The sequence below is a fragment of the Mixophyes fleayi genome, chromosome 1 (assembly GCF_038048845.1).
Source record: "Mixophyes fleayi isolate aMixFle1 chromosome 1, aMixFle1.hap1, whole genome shotgun sequence".
NCBI lineage: Eukaryota > Metazoa > Chordata > Amphibia > Anura > Limnodynastidae > Mixophyes > Mixophyes fleayi.
This window is the reverse complement of record NC_134402.1, coordinates 150,515,535-150,533,382: the sequence shown is the minus strand read 5'-3', so window position 1 is coordinate 150,533,382 and position 17,848 is coordinate 150,515,535. Positions and strand designations below refer to the sequence as shown.

General features: G+C 40.2%; 1 protein-coding gene across 2 annotated transcripts in view; it reads left to right on the top strand.

The window, feature by feature from the left end:
• The window catches only part of GRID2 (glutamate ionotropic receptor delta type subunit 2), a 959,624-nt gene that overhangs the window by 464,893 nt on the left and 476,883 nt on the right, over positions 1–17,848 (top strand). The window lies entirely within an intron of this gene.

The following is a 17,848-nucleotide window of genomic DNA, read 5'->3' as shown; positions in this document are numbered from 1 at the left end:
ATAGATTCACAAAGAGTCAACCCGTGTGATGCATAGATAATACTTATGTATTATAATGATTCCTGCATATAAATATCAATGTACTGAACTTGTATGTATACATAACACTTCCATGAATTATGTATAAAATATTATATAAAAATAAATATATGTCAAGTGGAAGAATAAACCTATTGCCTAAGTGTATATTCACCCTTAAATGTGTTCAAATCTGGCTGTGGCTGTGTTTACCAGCTTATTTATTTATTTTTTCAATAAAATATTAATTTAAAGCCAGTCTTCATCAGCAAGACTGTAAATTACGTGTACGTCTTTCAGGCAGAGAGCTTTACAACTTTCTGGTAAACCCCCCCGCCCCCAGAAAAACACAAAAGAAATAACACCCTTGGGCACTGTGTGTAAACTAACATAAAAAAAATAAAAATTGAGCAGCTGTCCATAGAGGTTGTGGAGCCTCCCAATGAAAAAGTATAATGAAAAAAGTACTGTGCTGAAAATTGATTATAAATAAATCAAAGCAAAAATAAACAGTTAGCTCAAAACCTTAAAGTTAAAAGCATTAATATTTATTATACAATAGTGAAAATTACATATCATACATACATAAAATAATATGAATTGTGTGACAGAAGCATAGTTACCCTTCCAAACAAAGAACAGATCATCTATTTATCTAGCATAGAGGACCAGGTTTGCCTTGAACTCACCATCCCAAACAAAGACATTTTCGAAGTAGCCCATGTATAGGTTAGCAAAGCTTGGGGCGAACCTGGTCCCCATCGTCATGCCAGGAATCTGTACATGAAAAATTCTGGTAATATATGAAACAATTTTGAGAAAGAATGCTCTTTGCAGTACAGGGCCCCTGGAAGTCTACATGGGCATCGCCAGGCTCCAAAACAAGTGATGCATGGTTCTACCCCTGCTAGATGGAGCAACATGTCACATTTGCTTGTACAGCAGAGATTGTATAGGTTGAAATCTTTTTTGAGGACATCAGCTGAACAGAATAAAAGTGAATTGTTTATACTAGATAATCATTGCCAGACTTAAGAGATTATAAGTTAAATGCCACCTGATGAGCAGTATAGTATACTTCAGGTTATAATATGTTCCTATTTGGTCTTTAGGTGAGAAGGTCCTAATCATAAAGCTGCATAACACACCATCTGGCACATATCTCACTGGCTTGGATCCCCTGCAGCAGCCTCACCACTGACCACAAGATGCATAGGGTCTCTATTTTAATGTTTAATTTACTTTAGCAATTATTGCCTCTTTGCCAATCACCATTAGGGGACACCTGCAGTCTACAACAAATGGTGGAAGGCTTGGCTCTGTTTCATGTGAAGTAGTACCGGACATATTTATCACAATATGTTACATGAGACACAGTACTCAATCAGTTTCACTTAGATAACCACAAACCATATTCATGGGGACCAGCAAAAATTATAGCAAAGCACATGTTATATATTATGTATTGTACAGTATACATACATATATTGCCAATATTTACATACGGTATATACAATCTGCCAAGTTGGAACCTGCTAAGGTGTTTTGTCTGTGGACCACTATATTTACAGATATTACAGTATATGTAGTTTCATTACAAACCAAGATTTTCCAGCTGTGTTTTTTACAATAAAACAGTATACATGAACCAAAAGCTTTAATATTGACTGCAAGTGAAGAAAGTATTTTGTTATTTGTCAGACAATTATATTGCAATAATATTGTTTATCTGTACACATTTTACACTTTTACTGTACATCCAGGGCAGGCTGAGTTGGGGGGCAGGGGAACATCTGCATTTTTTTTCATTTAAAATGTTCTTAATTGGCTGCTGACTCAAGCCTAAAATTTGCCTGCCCTCCCCTGTGTACATCGTAAAGTACCTGCAGGAAGATTTCATTTAGCATACAGACAAGCAGACAAGCAGATGTATTGGTCTTGTGGAATCCTGAAGCTACTACAGTTTTGCAAGCTACTATTATTTTACTGTCCCTGCACATGAATTACGCAAGGTTATTCTCCACATAAATTCTTTCTAAATTGGGCCCTTGAAGTTCACTGCACATTTTTATGAGCGTGTTCTTGCAGAAAGGAATAAACAAGGAATGAATTGAGTAAATAGTCACATAATACACTGTACATACACACTCAATTTATCACACACATTAAATTTCATTTTTGTCTTTCACTGAAGATTAGGGATGCTGCTTTTTTCTATCTCTCTAGGTGTAATTTGGCTGATTTATTAACAACCAAGTTAATGTGTGTATTTTTTGGCACGTTTATCTAACAGCACTTTCCATAGTGTATGTTTTCTAACTAAGTATAGCATTTTCTGTCTGAAATCTCAACAATAACTTTATCTCTGCGTTAAAATAGCTAGTAAATCTACTAGTGTTGTCTAAATGTCTATGTAGTACCCTTGTGCGGTGAGAATATATTTATTCTTATTCTGCATTCATAATTAAATGATTTTATTAACTTTTCAGGTACCTTCAAGTTAAAAAGTAAATACATGTAAGTTGGTTCTAACCTATCTATTTGTGAGCTGGATATTTAAGTTGACTTATATCAATTTATTTAGAAAATATAACACTGTCTACTTTGCTACAACACCGTTGTAACTCTTTTTTAACCCCTTCATTGTTAAGGGTGAGTGGGACTCACCCTGCTGGTATACCCCATGACAGGGAAGTGTAAGTCCTACCAGTACCCAGGGAAACATAAAACTGATCATAAAGCATCAACTCAGTATGAGAAGAGAATATTTCCATTATCCTCCACCACTGAGGAAATTGGTGGAGCCATTGATATTTCAATGTCACAAATTGTCAGGCAACCTATAGCACTATGGGGAGAAAGGTCTGATAGGGCTCTTAAGACGCTCTTTATATCCATCATCCTGGTTTCTTCAGACCTGGTGGTACCCTCATTTGAAAAAAGAGGAGTCTCCTCAAACATTTGCAGATTGTGATCTCCAGACAACATAAACAATATACTGCAGCAAATAAAAACAGTCCAAATACATTTGGACTGTTGTTACTCTTTTAACATGCAAAAAGAGAATATAAAACAAAATTCAATACTATTTTTTTTAAAAAAGACCTTGAGGAATTTAGCAAGGAATGGCAGCCATAGTTATATATACAGTGCCCACACTTTTATAGGGTAAAGAAAATGTTTTTTTTTTTTTTTCTTAAGACGTTGTAGGAACAACTGTGTCTATCAGTTTTGGGATACAAATAAAACAATGGTGTTTTTAGACATAACAAAGTCTTGAAAAACAAGGTATGATTAGTGTGGATACCTCACAGAAAAATGACTAGCACTGATTATGAAAGCCTATCAGCCCCAAAAATGGCAAAATCGTCTCAGTCCAGGGGTGAAAAAAGCGGTGGTAGTCATAACCCCGATGATCGTAACGCCAACAACAGATACCCCAAAAGTCCATAAGGGTGAAAGCAAAGGGCCTGAGTCATTAACGAATGTAAGGCGCAAATGTTCTCCAGGGCAAACCATGTTACAATGCAAGAGGTGCAAATTAGTTTATTATTTTGCACATAAGATAAATACTGGCTGTTTTTTCATCAAGCACACAAATACTTGATAGCTTTATGTTTACATTGAAATGTAAAGGTGCAAGATTACTCATTTTTATGCTTTGCTTTCCTTAATGATTCAGACCCAAAGTGTATATTTTGTTTAAAATTTTGTTCATATTTTGTTTATTTTTTTCTCTTTAATATCTGAGTTCCATTCAGTTGGCTGTTAATGGGTTGGAAGAATAAATGTGGCATCATTATAGAAGTTAACAAACACTAGAATCAAAGAAGTACTATTCCCTTGGTGCATTGAATCCCTGGTCAGGACTGGAATCATATTATCTTACTGATCACAACTCAGCTACTTTCTTAAAAACTCTCAGGTTGTACTGGAAAATGTGTTCAAGCTAGCGGATGCGACATAGTAATTGCTAACTATTGTAATTTATAATTAATTTTTTTAATGGGGGAAAATCAATACAGGTTTATCCTATGGGAAAAAGTATATTTTATGGAAACACAACAATATAGTTATTAGAAATTGTGGAATATATTAAAATATTTTTTACTTCCATTTATTTTGAATATACATTTCTATATTTTTTAATACTAATTTCTTTTGAAGATCTAAAATCACATACATGTTTGGCAACAAATACAAATAAACCCTACACTTGGCACCCGGAAATACTGTAAAGAAAAGATAATGATATGATATGGAATGAGCAAGGTCGGTGTATGCCGTCTCAGTAGCATTGTATTCAATATAAAAATTGTATTTCAGTTGAACCAATTAATTATAATTACTGCAAATTGCACATTTTAATACTAATGATCTTTCTCACGTTATATTTATATTGTTGAAAAAAAGTCAGACAACATACAATGTGTTTTAAAGCACCTCGCATAATGAAAGTGGGAAATACATTAATTAATGGTTTTAAATATCAATCTGAATGAGATTTTCTGGTGGATTCCACTTAAACATATTAAGCTTCTGGCCCTTCCCTAGTAAAGGTTCATCTTATTCTGTCCATGAATCAAGGACTTATTTTGTGCCTGATATTAAAAATAACTGCGGTAACAGCTGCAAAGAATAAAAATAAAAATGTTTTATTCAGAAAATAATATGCTCATCACAATTTTCAACCCCAAGCCTACTTTCCCTAATAGATTAAGATGTAAATACTTGAATACCGGTCAAAAACAGGTAGCAAAAAATGAAATCATATCTACTTAATTAGTATAGCAATTCAATATATTTTATAGGACTGGTCAACAGAAAAATACGTAAGAAAATCCTAACTCCTCGCTCAGTAAAATTGCCCTCTCTCAGTCAGGTGCTAAACCAGAATCTGTATTACTGTCAATGGAGGTCATTTTGAAAATGTTAATTAGTTTCAAAGTAAAAGATTAATAGTTGCTATTTTGTACTGTTGAAGGTGTCTAAGACCATTTTTTAAATATCATTGATGTAAAATAATTTGTATTTCTGCTCCATAATAAATGATACATTTTTTACTTGTAGCAAGTGATAACAATCAATTATAGTGACAGAAATGCAGACCCGTGCTACTTCTCTTTTTGAGCTGGTGCGCTTAATTGTCTGTTACGTGTATTTGAAGGTGTATGCCCACTTCCCAGTATCTGTGAACAGCCCCCAAAAATACATTTGTAGGTTAGCGGATACTCTGGAAAATGTGCATAGTGCAAACAGTAGACACGCTATAGAGTCCAACCTACTGCCTACTACTTAAGGACCAAACCCTCCAATAATTAATTAAAACAATTAAATTTCCTCCTAATATATGTTTTAAATTAATTATGACATGATAACTGTTTTCATTCAATGTCTCACTTTCTACTGACCCTGCATTTGCCATAGAGGTCACATGTTTTTACATTGGACAAAGTGCAAAAAGAAAAGTTCTTTCCCAAGAAATCTCAACTGACAGTTCCAAAATTCATTCCATAAGTAAAGGGAAGAGTTTGGGTTTATATCACCTCTAACCAACCAAAAAATTCAACATCTTTTGCAGGGAAGAAAATGCTGATTGGGTCAAATAATTTAGAACTGCAGAAGATACAATGAACATCATTTACAGTGAAAGGCTCCAGAAACCTGTAAAATCCCCAAATTGACATTCTCAACATAAACAAATAGGTGTTAACAGAACATACAGTCACTACAGTTTACTGTTGTTATAATGTAATATAGTTGATGTTTTTATGTTTTATAACAGTCTTATGTAGATAGGATGCAGGTCATGTTCTATGCAAGACTCCAGAACAGTTTAAATAAAACAGTTATATTATTTCATGTGCTAAACTGAGAAACATTACTCAGTGAATTTTTAGACACCCACCAGCCCAACTATACAATCACAGTTTGACCTGCTTAATGTTGACATTAAAAGGCTGTGCACCTTATGAAAGATGTAGCCGACGGGACTGTCATCAATGTCCACCAAGTAGGCATTAGGTGCAGCATGTGCAATTTAATAACTATTTTGAATAACAGGTTTTTATTATTCAAATTTGGAAGGTGGTCTCTTGCATAGAAAGGATTGAAAATGCCTTAACTAGCCACTGATCAAGGCTGATTCAATTACTTACCCCTGACAAGGGAGCTTGAGTTTGCACAGCATGACTAGCACATGCTGGATGTAGTTGCTAAAAGAGAAATAGAAAAAAGCAATTATAGGTTTTGTGGGGAAGTTCAAGTAAATGAAGGAAAGCATGAGGATGTAGGGTTCATATATAATATATAATAATTATAACCCTTTTGCCACACCAGGCGGCTGGTTCACCCAGAGGCAGCATTGTATACCAGCTTGGCACATGTGGTACCTCTGTGGTTCTGAAAATCACCTAGACAAATAACTGGTTAAAGTAAACATGCTTTTTTGTATAAAATCACACTGCAGAAATCACAGTTCTTTACATGAATAAGTAACAGTAGATTCACCATATCAAGCCTTGCACACAACCCTATGTTAAAAGGGCTATAATGATTGTTCCTTGAGCACTGATTCTGCTGATGAATGCTCCACTCCTCTACCAGCAAGTTTGGGACCAAGCTAGATATCTGCCCGATTTTGGCAGGTTTTCAAAGTAGCACAGTCCAAAGTAGCAAAGTCCACAGAGTCTTGCAGCTGCAACACACAGTTCCTTCCAACGATCCTTAACCAGTTTAACAGGAGCCATAACTCTTCATCAGCACTGTTGAAAGAGAAAACTCATTTCCAATAAAGTGGCACTATTCTATCACCCTGTCACAAAGGAGAGCTCTATGATTATAAAGTCTCTCTGGATTGTGACCTGCTTAGAAGAATGTCTGTCACCAGCTCCACCTTGTAGTCAGCAGGCACCCTGCATTGCTTTAGTCAGAGAAGTCTACTTTCCCGGAAATCAAACAATGGGGTACCATTTATACACAATAGAGCATGATCACCCTTGTATTTGACCGTCTAAAGACACATCCTTAAAACTTTTCCAGCCTATTTGGGTGAAATCATGCTTCCAGCTAAACAGCACGTCCTGTGAAATATGGTCAAACATTAGCAGATGACGTCCTGCAAGAGTAGTGCCAGCGGTCGGCACTAACAGTCTGTGTTGCCAGTGACCTGGGCATCACAAATGTGATAATGGGTCTTATAGAGGGCATGGTACACAATACACTTGTGCTTAGAGAAACCACCTGATGACATTTAAAACATTGAACAGATATACTTTATAACACATGTATTCATGACATTAACAATCTTATAACAGGTTGTATATAGTTAATATAACTTGTTGTGGCTAAAGAGTATGCTAAGTGGGTTAAACTTTATTTTCAATATGCCTGGCACCATTCTGTAACCACAGGAACCTACATAGCAACTATACTGCATAGTCCAAGAAATGGTACAGTAGATAAATGAATCACAGTTAAATATGTAGCCTAAACAACTAGCAACTAGGATTATTGCTTGGAAAACTTCAGCCTCCTGCCAATAGGTCTATTTGCTTTTCAAATTATCCCTCAATTTCTACTTTAGTCTCTTTCATGGCTTCCTAACATCAACCAAATTACTCACAATTCCTTTCCCACCTGTATAGCACTATCTTCAAACTGCAAACCATAGTGGAAATCTTCATTTTTAAAAGGAGAGATTTGCTGCCACTTTAACTATGACTATGTCACAATTAACCATGCAGATGCACTTGGGAACTTTGATTCCAAACAACAGCCCTTGTGACCTTGTTTATTTTGTTTTATGTCTCCCATATCTGATTGGAATAGAGAAATTCATTTTTGCTGCCAAAAGCACATGTAGATTGAAAATGAAGGATTCTGTCCAATGTGCTCTGGTTGAAAGGAGATCAAAATATTTCTCCTGAAGGCATCAAGTCTGTTTGTTGTATTGTGTGAACAAAAGCACTGAAACTCAGTGGTGGAAACATCATTGTCTATGGGTGCCTTTTGTGTCATAGAGTCAGATCTGGGTTAATGTAAATAATAAATGATTTAACAAAAATATACAGTATTTCATACTAATAAATTCACTGTGCCTTTGTATAGCTAAATCTCCCCTCAAAAAATGGGCATAGCATTATTCTACTTTTCTATCTAATTTTGCTATTATTAAAGAGAATATATGTAAAATACATGCATATGATTCATTCGATATTGCCAGTCCTAAGAGAAGTATATTGCGTTTATTATCCTTTCTATTTCTAATTATATTGAGTCTAGACTAGAGTGTAGTCTCAGAGAGGTTCATATTTTTTAATAATTTATTGTGTATCTTTAAATATTTGAATTAACTTTGGCTACCAATGAAAAGGGACATTTAAAGTCAGGTCAATACTTCTAGGTGAGAATGTGACCTTTGTTTTAGCAACAGTAACTTAACTAAGGCTTACAATATATATTTAACAAACATTTTCAAAATGAGGACCCATATTGTTTTTATATGTAACCCGAGGACCTTCATACAGTACTTCCAAGATACTGGAGAAATATTATTTTTCATATCTTCTTCTAAAAAGGTGGTAGAGCTAATAGCCTCATTTATATCTTCATTATCTAGCACAGAAGAAAAAGGCTACAGCTCCTAAAGGTCACACTGTCTGTGGAAAACAAATAGAGGTTGTCAAAATTGTCCTTTATTGCTCAGAGACTAAAAAATAATCTATATATTCTGGCCAAAGTAGGTCTTATTAATGTGTTTGCCATGACATACGTCTTCATTGACACAGCAGGTGAGCAGTTGTCAGTATTTTTCCTATTAACTATATATAGCTTATAATTTTAGCTGTACATCAATTTATGTCATCACAGATTATATATTGTATTACTTCTGTTGTATGGCAGCAGGTCACATAAGTGTTAAGTGTTCTGTTGGGTGATAATGATCTTATATCCCTCTATATGGCAAGTGCTATGAAAATATGTCTTTTAATATCCTGATTTCACACTTATCTTAGAATATAATAGTACATTACACTTTAGTTTTGTTACTAAAATACTTTTAGAAAACAAAATAATAGTAATAGTAAATCAAAATCAACAGCAAGTTGCTATAAATATAAATATATAAAATATCTGTCACGGGCACTAGGAGTCTTTACCCAGGGATCACCAGGTGATAGGCTTACCAGAGCAGTATAGGTGGTAATATGGTACTCTGGTAGCAGGGTGATCACGGAACAGGAAATAGCAGATGATGAGATGCTCAGGAAAGTCTATGACTAGCAGCACTGGCAATATGGAGGTAGTAATACACGAGGAACTGTATGGACAAAGGACACGTGAAGGTAGTCAGTGGTCTGCGGTAGCAAGTTGTACCACTGCTATAGTGAGGAGGAATGTCCAACAGAAACGAGGAGGTGATGAGAGTCAGCGGTCTGCGGATAGCAAGTTGTACCGCTGTCTGAGTGAAGGAATGGAATCCAAGTGGAGGTATCCGGGGAGTCAGTGGTCTGCGTTAGCAAGTTGTACCACTGCTATGTGAGAGGATACTGGAACAGGTGAAACTGTAAACAGGAGTCAGTGGTCTGCCACTAGCAAGTTGTACCACTGAATATATATGTGAGGAGGTGCACGGGGAGAGACTGCAACACAATATATACACGGGCACCTTGACTTTGATCCACAGTAATATGCACAATATAAATGTATAAATGACTGAACAACACTGCCAATATAGAAAGTCTCTTGAAGTAATCCAGCATGAGATAACACAGTCAATGATGGCAGTAGAGTCAGCAGATAGTACACTCCAGAGGAGAACCAACACAGTCCAGCAAGGTATGCAATACACAGCACAGTCAATGGGAAGTATGCATACCGTGGTTCAGGAGAAGGCAGTCAGACAGGAGTGCAGAGATACCTGAAGGGCAGGAGGCCAGCAGGATACAAGTCCCTGGATGGGTGAAGCGGGGGTCTAGCAGGTGCAGCGCACAGGTAGGTAGACCAGCAGGGAGCACAGGAAGGCGTGGAGAGCGGATCAGCAGTAGATGGATGAGTAGCGCTGAGAAGTAACAGCAGCGGGTCTCTGCGGGAACACGGAGGTAACCAATAGCAACCAGCAGGTGCAGTAACGATGGGACCCCGGAGCAGAGTTGAACTGGAACAGATGATCACGGAGAGTAGCGGGTAGCAATAGTGGCAGCAGACTCAAGGAAACACGGTAGAGTTGACAAGGACTGAAGACTGAAGCGCACAGAGGCAGCGGATAGGAATCAGCTAGCAGTCACGATGATGAAACACAGACGAGTTGCAGGTTGAAGACTGTAGTGCACGGAGGCAGCGGATAGGAATCAGCCAAACAGTCACGATGATGAAACACAGACGAGTTGCAGGTTGAAGCCTGTAGTGCACGGAGGCAGCGGATAGGAATCAGCTGGCAGTCACAATCATGAACAGGTGAGTGGATGTGGTAGAAGCCTGTAGTGCACGGAGGCAGCGGATAGGCATCAGCTAACAGTCCCAATGATAAATGGTAGAGTTGAAGTGATTAGAAGACTGTAGTGCACGGAGGCAGCGGATAGGAATCAGCTCACAGTCACGATGATACAGTAGATGGTAGAAGTGGTATGGGAACCACAGTAGTAGAAGTGGTTTGGAAACCACAGAGGTAGAAGTGGTTTGGAAACCACAGGAATCAGCAGGGCTGAATAAACAAGGAAACACAGGAACACCTTCAGAGGCTCATGGGGAATGAGACTCCAAGATCAGGCAACGTGGTGTTGACCACAGGTGCTTAATATAGGGAGGTTGCCTGATCTGCCAATTAAGTTAAAGGAACATACACTGAAGGTTTGGAAAGGGCTGCGCATGCGCAGTCCCTCAGGATAGAGGACGTCCACGGTTCCTAATAGTCCGGGAAGAAGCACTCACAGTCCGGTGAGTGACAGTACCCCCCCTTTTAAAGGTGGGCACAGAACGCCTGGAACCGGGCTTGTCCGGATTTTTGGAATAAAACTTCTTCAGAAGGGCAGGAGCATTAAGATCTTCAGCTTTGATCCATGAACGCTCTTCAGGACCAAAGCCCTTCCAATGAACGAGGAAACGGAGGACTCCTCGCGAAATTTTTGCATCCAATACCTCAGTAATCTCAAAATCCTCCTCCTGATGAACTTGAACTGGCTGCGGTGCTGAGGAAGGAGTCGAGAAACGGTTGATGATGAGAGGTTTGAGCAAGGACACATGGAAGGCATTGGAAATCCGAAGATTCTTAGGAAGAAGAAGTTTAACACATACTGGATTGATAACTTGAATGATCCTATATGGACCAATAAAACGAGGGGCGAATTTCATAGATGGAACCTTCAAACGAATATTTTTGGTAGATAACCAGACACGATCTCCAATTTTTAGTGGTGGAATAGCCCGCCTCTTCTTATCTGCGAAAGACTTATATTTGTTAGATGTCTTCTTTAAACAGGTTTTGACCTGAGACCAGATATTTTTGAAGGTCTGACAAGCAGTCTCCACAGCAGGAACTTGGGTGGGCGGGAGGGCAGGAAATTCCGGAAAAGACGGATGGTGACCGTAGACCACAAAGAATGGAGTTTTGGATGATGACTCATGGTACATGTTGTTATGGGCGAATTCAGCCCAAGGGAGCAATTCTACCCAGTTGTCTTGGTTGGCTGAAGAGAACATCCTAATAAAAGTCTCAAGATCTTGATTGACTCGTTCCGTTTGTCCGTTAGATTGCGGATGGTAAGACGATGAGAGTGCTAATCGTATGCCCAAGGTTTTACAAAGGGCCCGCCAGAATCTGGAAACGAATTGTACTCCTCTATCTGACACAATCTCAGACGGACATCCATGGATGCGGAAGATTTCTTTAATGAAATGTTCAGCCAGAGTAGACGAGGAAGGTAAACCGGACAGAGGGACGAAATGAGCCATCTTCGAAAATCTGTCTACCACTACCCAAATAGTATTGTGATTCTTACTTGGTGGCAAATCAGTAATGAAATCCATACTAATATGGGTCCAAGGCTTGGACGGAATGGGTAGTGGTCGCAGCAACCCTGCTGGAGTTCTGCGGGAGGATTTGAACTGAGAACATAAATCACAGGAAGCAATAAACTCTTTGACGTCTCTCCTCATTGAAGGCCACCAGTAACTACGAGAGAGAATCTCAAAGGTCTTATGTTCACCGGCGTGTCCAGAAAAACGAGAGGCATGGAACCACGAAAGGATTTTCCGCCTCAGAGTAGGAGGCACGAGGGTCTTCCCAAATGGTAGCATTTTGGTGGATGAAGCAGCCAGAAAAATACATTTGGGGTCTAGAATAGCATGGTTGGGAACCTCTTCTACATCAGAGGACGTCACAAAAGCTCGAGATAGAGCGTCAGCTTTCTTGTTCTTAGCAGCTGGTTTGAAGGTTATAATTAATTCAAAACGGGAAAAGAAAAGAGACCATCTTGCTTGACGAGGGTTCAAGCATTGAGCAGATTGCAAATATGACAAGTTCTTATGATCCGTGAAGATCGTCACCGGATGGCGAGCTCCTTCCAACAAGTATCTCCATTCCTCTAATGCAGCTTTGATGGCCAGCAACTCCTTGTCCCCGATAGTATAGTTTTTCTCTGCGGGCAGAAGACCCCGAGAGTAGAAGGCACAAGGATGTAATTTTTGTTGCTCCGAGCGTTGGGAGAGAATAGCTCCTAAGCCCACATTAGAGGCATCTACTTCTAGGAAGAAGGGGAGTGTCACATCAGGTTGTCGCAGAATGGGAGCAGACGAGAAGGACTCTTTGAGGATTTGAAAGGCTTGGAGAGCCTCAGATGACCATTGCTTAGTATTAGCCCCTTTCCGAGTTAAGGCCACAATGGGAGATGCAATGGATGAGAAGTCTTGAATGAAGCGTCTATAGTAATTGGCAAAACCTAAAAAACGCTGGATGGCACGAAGAGTAGTTGGCTGAGGCCAATGTAGTACAGCATTTACTTTGTCTGGATCCATCTTCAGGCCAACTCCGGAAACTATATACCCCAAGAATGGAATCTGGGGTAACTCGAATGAACATTTCTCCAATTTACAGAACAACGAGTTTTCCCGTAGTCTGGAGAGGACCTCTGCCACATGTTGGTGATGAGAAGGCAGGTCATGTGAGAAGATCAATATGTCGTCCAGGTAGACAACGACACATACATATAATAAGTCCCGAAAGATCTCATTGATGAAACCCTGGAAAACCGCGGGGGCATTACACAGCCCGAAGGGCATTACTAAATATTCGTAATGCCCATCTCTGGTGTTAAACGCGGTCTTCCATTCGTCACCGGAACGGATTCTAATTAAATTGTAGGCACCACGAAGATCCAACTTAGTAAATATCCGAGCTCCCTTGATGCGATCAAATAGCTCAGTGATCAGCGGAATGGGATACCGATTCTTGATAGTAATGGCGTTGAGTCCACGAAAATCTATACAAGGGCGTAATGATCCATCCTTCTTTTTGACGAAGAAGAACCCAGCTCCAGCGGGAGAGGTGGAAGGTCGAATGAACCCACGCTGGAGATTCTCCTGTATGTACTCAGATGTGGCTTGAGTTTCAGGTAACGAGAGAGGATAGACCCGACCCCTGGGAGGAGTCTTGCCAGGTAGAAGGTCGATCGGACAATCCCAAGAACGATGAGGAGGAAGACGTTCAGACTGAGCTTTATCAAACACATCGGCAAATGAAGCATACTGAGGAGGGAGTCCCGGGGAGGAAGATGAGATGGAAGATTGCTGTACTTTAAGAGGAATAACTTGAGAGAGACAACGATGGTGACATTCAGACCCCCAAGACGTAACTTGAGGGGTGCGCCAGTCAATCTGGGGAGAGTGACATTGAAGCCATGGAAGGCCTAAGACAATCGGACTTGTCGTAACTGGAAGAATTAAAAACGAAATTTCTTCATGGTGTAGTACACCAATCTGAAGGGTTACTGGAGACGTACTCTGGGTGATGAGACCATTGATGAGACGTGATCCATCTATAGCCGTCACAGTAATGGGTGTTTTTAAAGTGATCACTGGTAGGGACCATTGATTCACTAGTGATTTAGAAATGAAATTTCCTGCTGCTCCGGAATCAATCAATGCCTGTGACTCAAAGGATTTGGTAGCAAAGGAAATCGTAACATCGAAAGCGCAGACTTTAGATTTCATAGACAATGGAGAGGACTCCAGGGACCCTAACTTCACCTCTCCAGAACTAGTTAGGGCCTGGCATTTCCCGATTTCTTAGGGCAAGAACTGAGCATATGTGTGGAATCAGCACAATAGATACAGAGTCTATTCTTTACTCTTCGTTTCCTCTCTTCTAAAGATAATTTGGAACGTCCTATCTCCATGGGAATCACAGAAGGTGAAACTGGACGAAATTGAGGGTTTAAACGAAGAGGTGCTTTAGCAGAAGTTGTTTTCTCAGATTCTCTTTCACGAAATCTCATGTCTACACGATGGCAAAGAGAGATCAAATCTTCTAGTGACGAAGGAAGCTCTTGGGTAGTCAGTGCATCTTTAATTTTATCGGAGAGCCCCTGCCAGAAGGCGGCAACTAATGCTTCAGTATTCCACTGAAGTTCAGAGGCTAAGATCCTAAATTGAATGACATACTGTCCTACTGTATGGGAGCCTTGTCGCAAACGAAGAATGCTGGAAGCAGCGGAGGTCACACGACCTGGTTCATCGAACACACTTCGGAACGTGGAAATGAATTTGGCACTATCTTGTAGAATTGGATCGTTTCTTTCCCACAGAGGGGAGGCCCAAGCCAGGGCTTGTCCAGAAAACAATGAGATAAGATAGGCCACTCTGGAACGATGGGTAGAAAAATTTTGAGGTTGGAGTTCAAAATGGACTGAACATTGGTTAAGGAAACCTCTACAAGTTTTGGGGTCCCCGTCAAATTTTGACGGAGTAGGCAGGTGAAGCGTAGGAGCTGTAGACACCTGGGATGGCACTGGGGAAACGGAGGAAAGCACAGGAGCTTCAATACTAGCTGTAACAGTCTGTCCAGATGTTCCTTGGGAGGTTAACGATTGGTAACATTGAAGTAACAGCTGTTGGCGAGCATCCTGTTGCTCCACACGGCTGACCAGATGCTGCAGCATCTCTTTAGCGGTAGGTTCCGTATCTGGGTCTGTCATGGCCTGATCTTACTGTCACGGGCACTAGGAGTCTTTACCCAGGGATCACCAGGTGATAGGCTTACCAGAGCAGTATAGGTGGTAATATGGTACTCTGGTAGCAGGGTGATCACGGAACAGGAAATAGCAGATGATGAGATGCTCAGGAAAGTCTATGACTAGCAGCACTGGCAATATGGAGGTAGTAATACACGAGGAACTGTATGGACAAAGGACACGTGAAGGTAGTCAGTGGTCTGCGGTAGCAAGTTGTACCACTGCTATAGTGAGGAGGAATGTCCAACAGAAACGAGGAGGTGATGAGAGTCAGCGGTCTGCGGATAGCAAGTTGTACCGCTGTCTGAGTGAAGGAATGGAATCCAAGTGGAGGTATCCGGGGAGTCAGTGGTCTGCGTTAGCAAGTTGTACCACTGCTATGTGAGAGGATACTGGAACAGGTGAAACTGTAAACAGGAGTCAGTGGTCTGCCACTAGCAAGTTGTACCACTGAATATATATGTGAGGAGGTGCACGGGGAGAGACTGCAACACAATATATACACGGGCACCTTGACTTTGATCCACAGTAATATGCACAATATAAATGTATAAATGACTGAACAACACTGCCAATATAGAAAGTCTCTTGAAGTAATCCAGCATGAGATAACACAGTCAATGATGGCAGTAGAGTCAGCAGATAGTACACTCCAGAGGAGAACCAACACAGTCCAGCAAGGTATGCAATACACAGCACAGTCAATGGGAAGTATGCATACCGTGGTTCAGGAGAAGGCAGTCAGACAGGAGTGCAGAGATACCTGAAGGGCAGGAGGCCAGCAGGATACAAGTCCCTGGATGGGTGAAGCGGGGGTCTAGCAGGTGCAGCGCACAGGTAGGTAGACCAGCAGGGAGCACAGGAAGGCGTGGAGAGCGGATCAGCAGTAGATGGATGAGTAGCGCTGAGAAGTAACAGCAGCGGGTCTCTGCGGGAACACGGAGGTAACCAATAGCAACCAGCAGGTGCAGTAACGATGGGACCCCGGAGCAGAGTTGAACTGGAACAGATGATCACGGAGAGTAGCGGGTAGCAATAGTGGCAGCAGACTCAAGGAAACACGGTAGAGTTGACAAGGACTGAAGACTGAAGCGCACAGAGGCAGCGGATAGGAATCAGCTAGCAGTCACGATGATGAAACACAGACGAGTTGCAGGTTGAAGACTGTAGTGCACGGAGGCAGCGGATAGGAATCAGCCAAACAGTCACGATGATGAAACACAGACGAGTTGCAGGTTGAAGCCTGTAGTGCACGGAGGCAGCGGATAGGAATCAGCTGGCAGTCACAATCATGAACAGGTGAGTGGATGTGGTAGAAGCCTGTAGTGCACGGAGGCAGCGGATAGGCATCAGCTAACAGTCCCAATGATAAATGGTAGAGTTGAAGTGATTAGAAGACTGTAGTGCACGGAGGCAGCGGATAGGAATCAGCTCACAGTCACGATGATACAGTAGATGGTAGAAGTGGTATGGGAACCACAGTAGTAGAAGTGGTTTGGAAACCACAGAGGTAGAAGTGGTTTGGAAACCACAGGAATCAGCAGGGCTGAATAAACAAGGAAACACAGGAACACCTTCAGAGGCTCATGGGGAATGAGACTCCAAGATCAGGCAACGTGGTGTTGACCACAGGTGCTTAATATAGGGAGGTTGCCTGATCTGCCAATTAAGTTAAAGGAACATACACTGAAGGTTTGGAAAGGGCTGCGCATGCGCAGTCCCTCAGGATAGAGGACGTCCACGGTTCCTAATAGTCCGGGAAGAAGCACTCACAGTCCGGTGAGTGACAATATCGTAGATCACTACTATACAGCTTTGTCATGCAAATGGAGGCATTAGACTTAAAAATAGTAGCTGTAACCTATTCTATGCCCTACATGTAGTTGAACAGAAATTTTACTGAAAAAAAAAATATTTTAGTTAAATGTAATTTAAAATGAATATTTATTTTTGTGAAGCTCGGCTAGTTGAAAAAAAACAAAGAGTGGTTCCATATTTGAGAGAAGTTTGGATCTAAAGTTAATGTCTAGTAATTTTTCAGGTCATGGGGAGAACTAGAACTTGAATAGAAGTCTATAGCTGATATTTAATCTTATCTCAGATGTGTTCTCACTCATGAAAATGACTAAAGATAAGCAAATTAATACTTTTCTCTGTGCAAAGTGGCATATGCCTATATTATACGGTTTACTGAACATTAAGTGAAAAATAAAGTTTTCTTTAGAAAATGGGTATTATTTCCACTTCAACAGTTAAATATCCAATATTCCACATATTTAAAGTCAAAATTAATTTTCCTCCATGGGGAATCACAAGGATTGTTAAGGTTACAGACTCATTTCTATTTATAGTCATATACAGTATGTTCACGTTTATTTTAAAACTGCCATAGATTTAGCTGTGGTGTGCTTCTCTTCCCCCTGCTAATGACAAATTACCTTTTTACATTAAACTATTCAGGTTTTCTTTGGTGTGTGGTAAATGGCCATAATTACTTTTAATGTGACATTCAATATAGTATGTGTTTGTACTGTTCTTTAAAGATGAAGTGACTTGCTCGCTGAAAAATATAAATTAATTGTGATTATGTCAATGGACTTTAA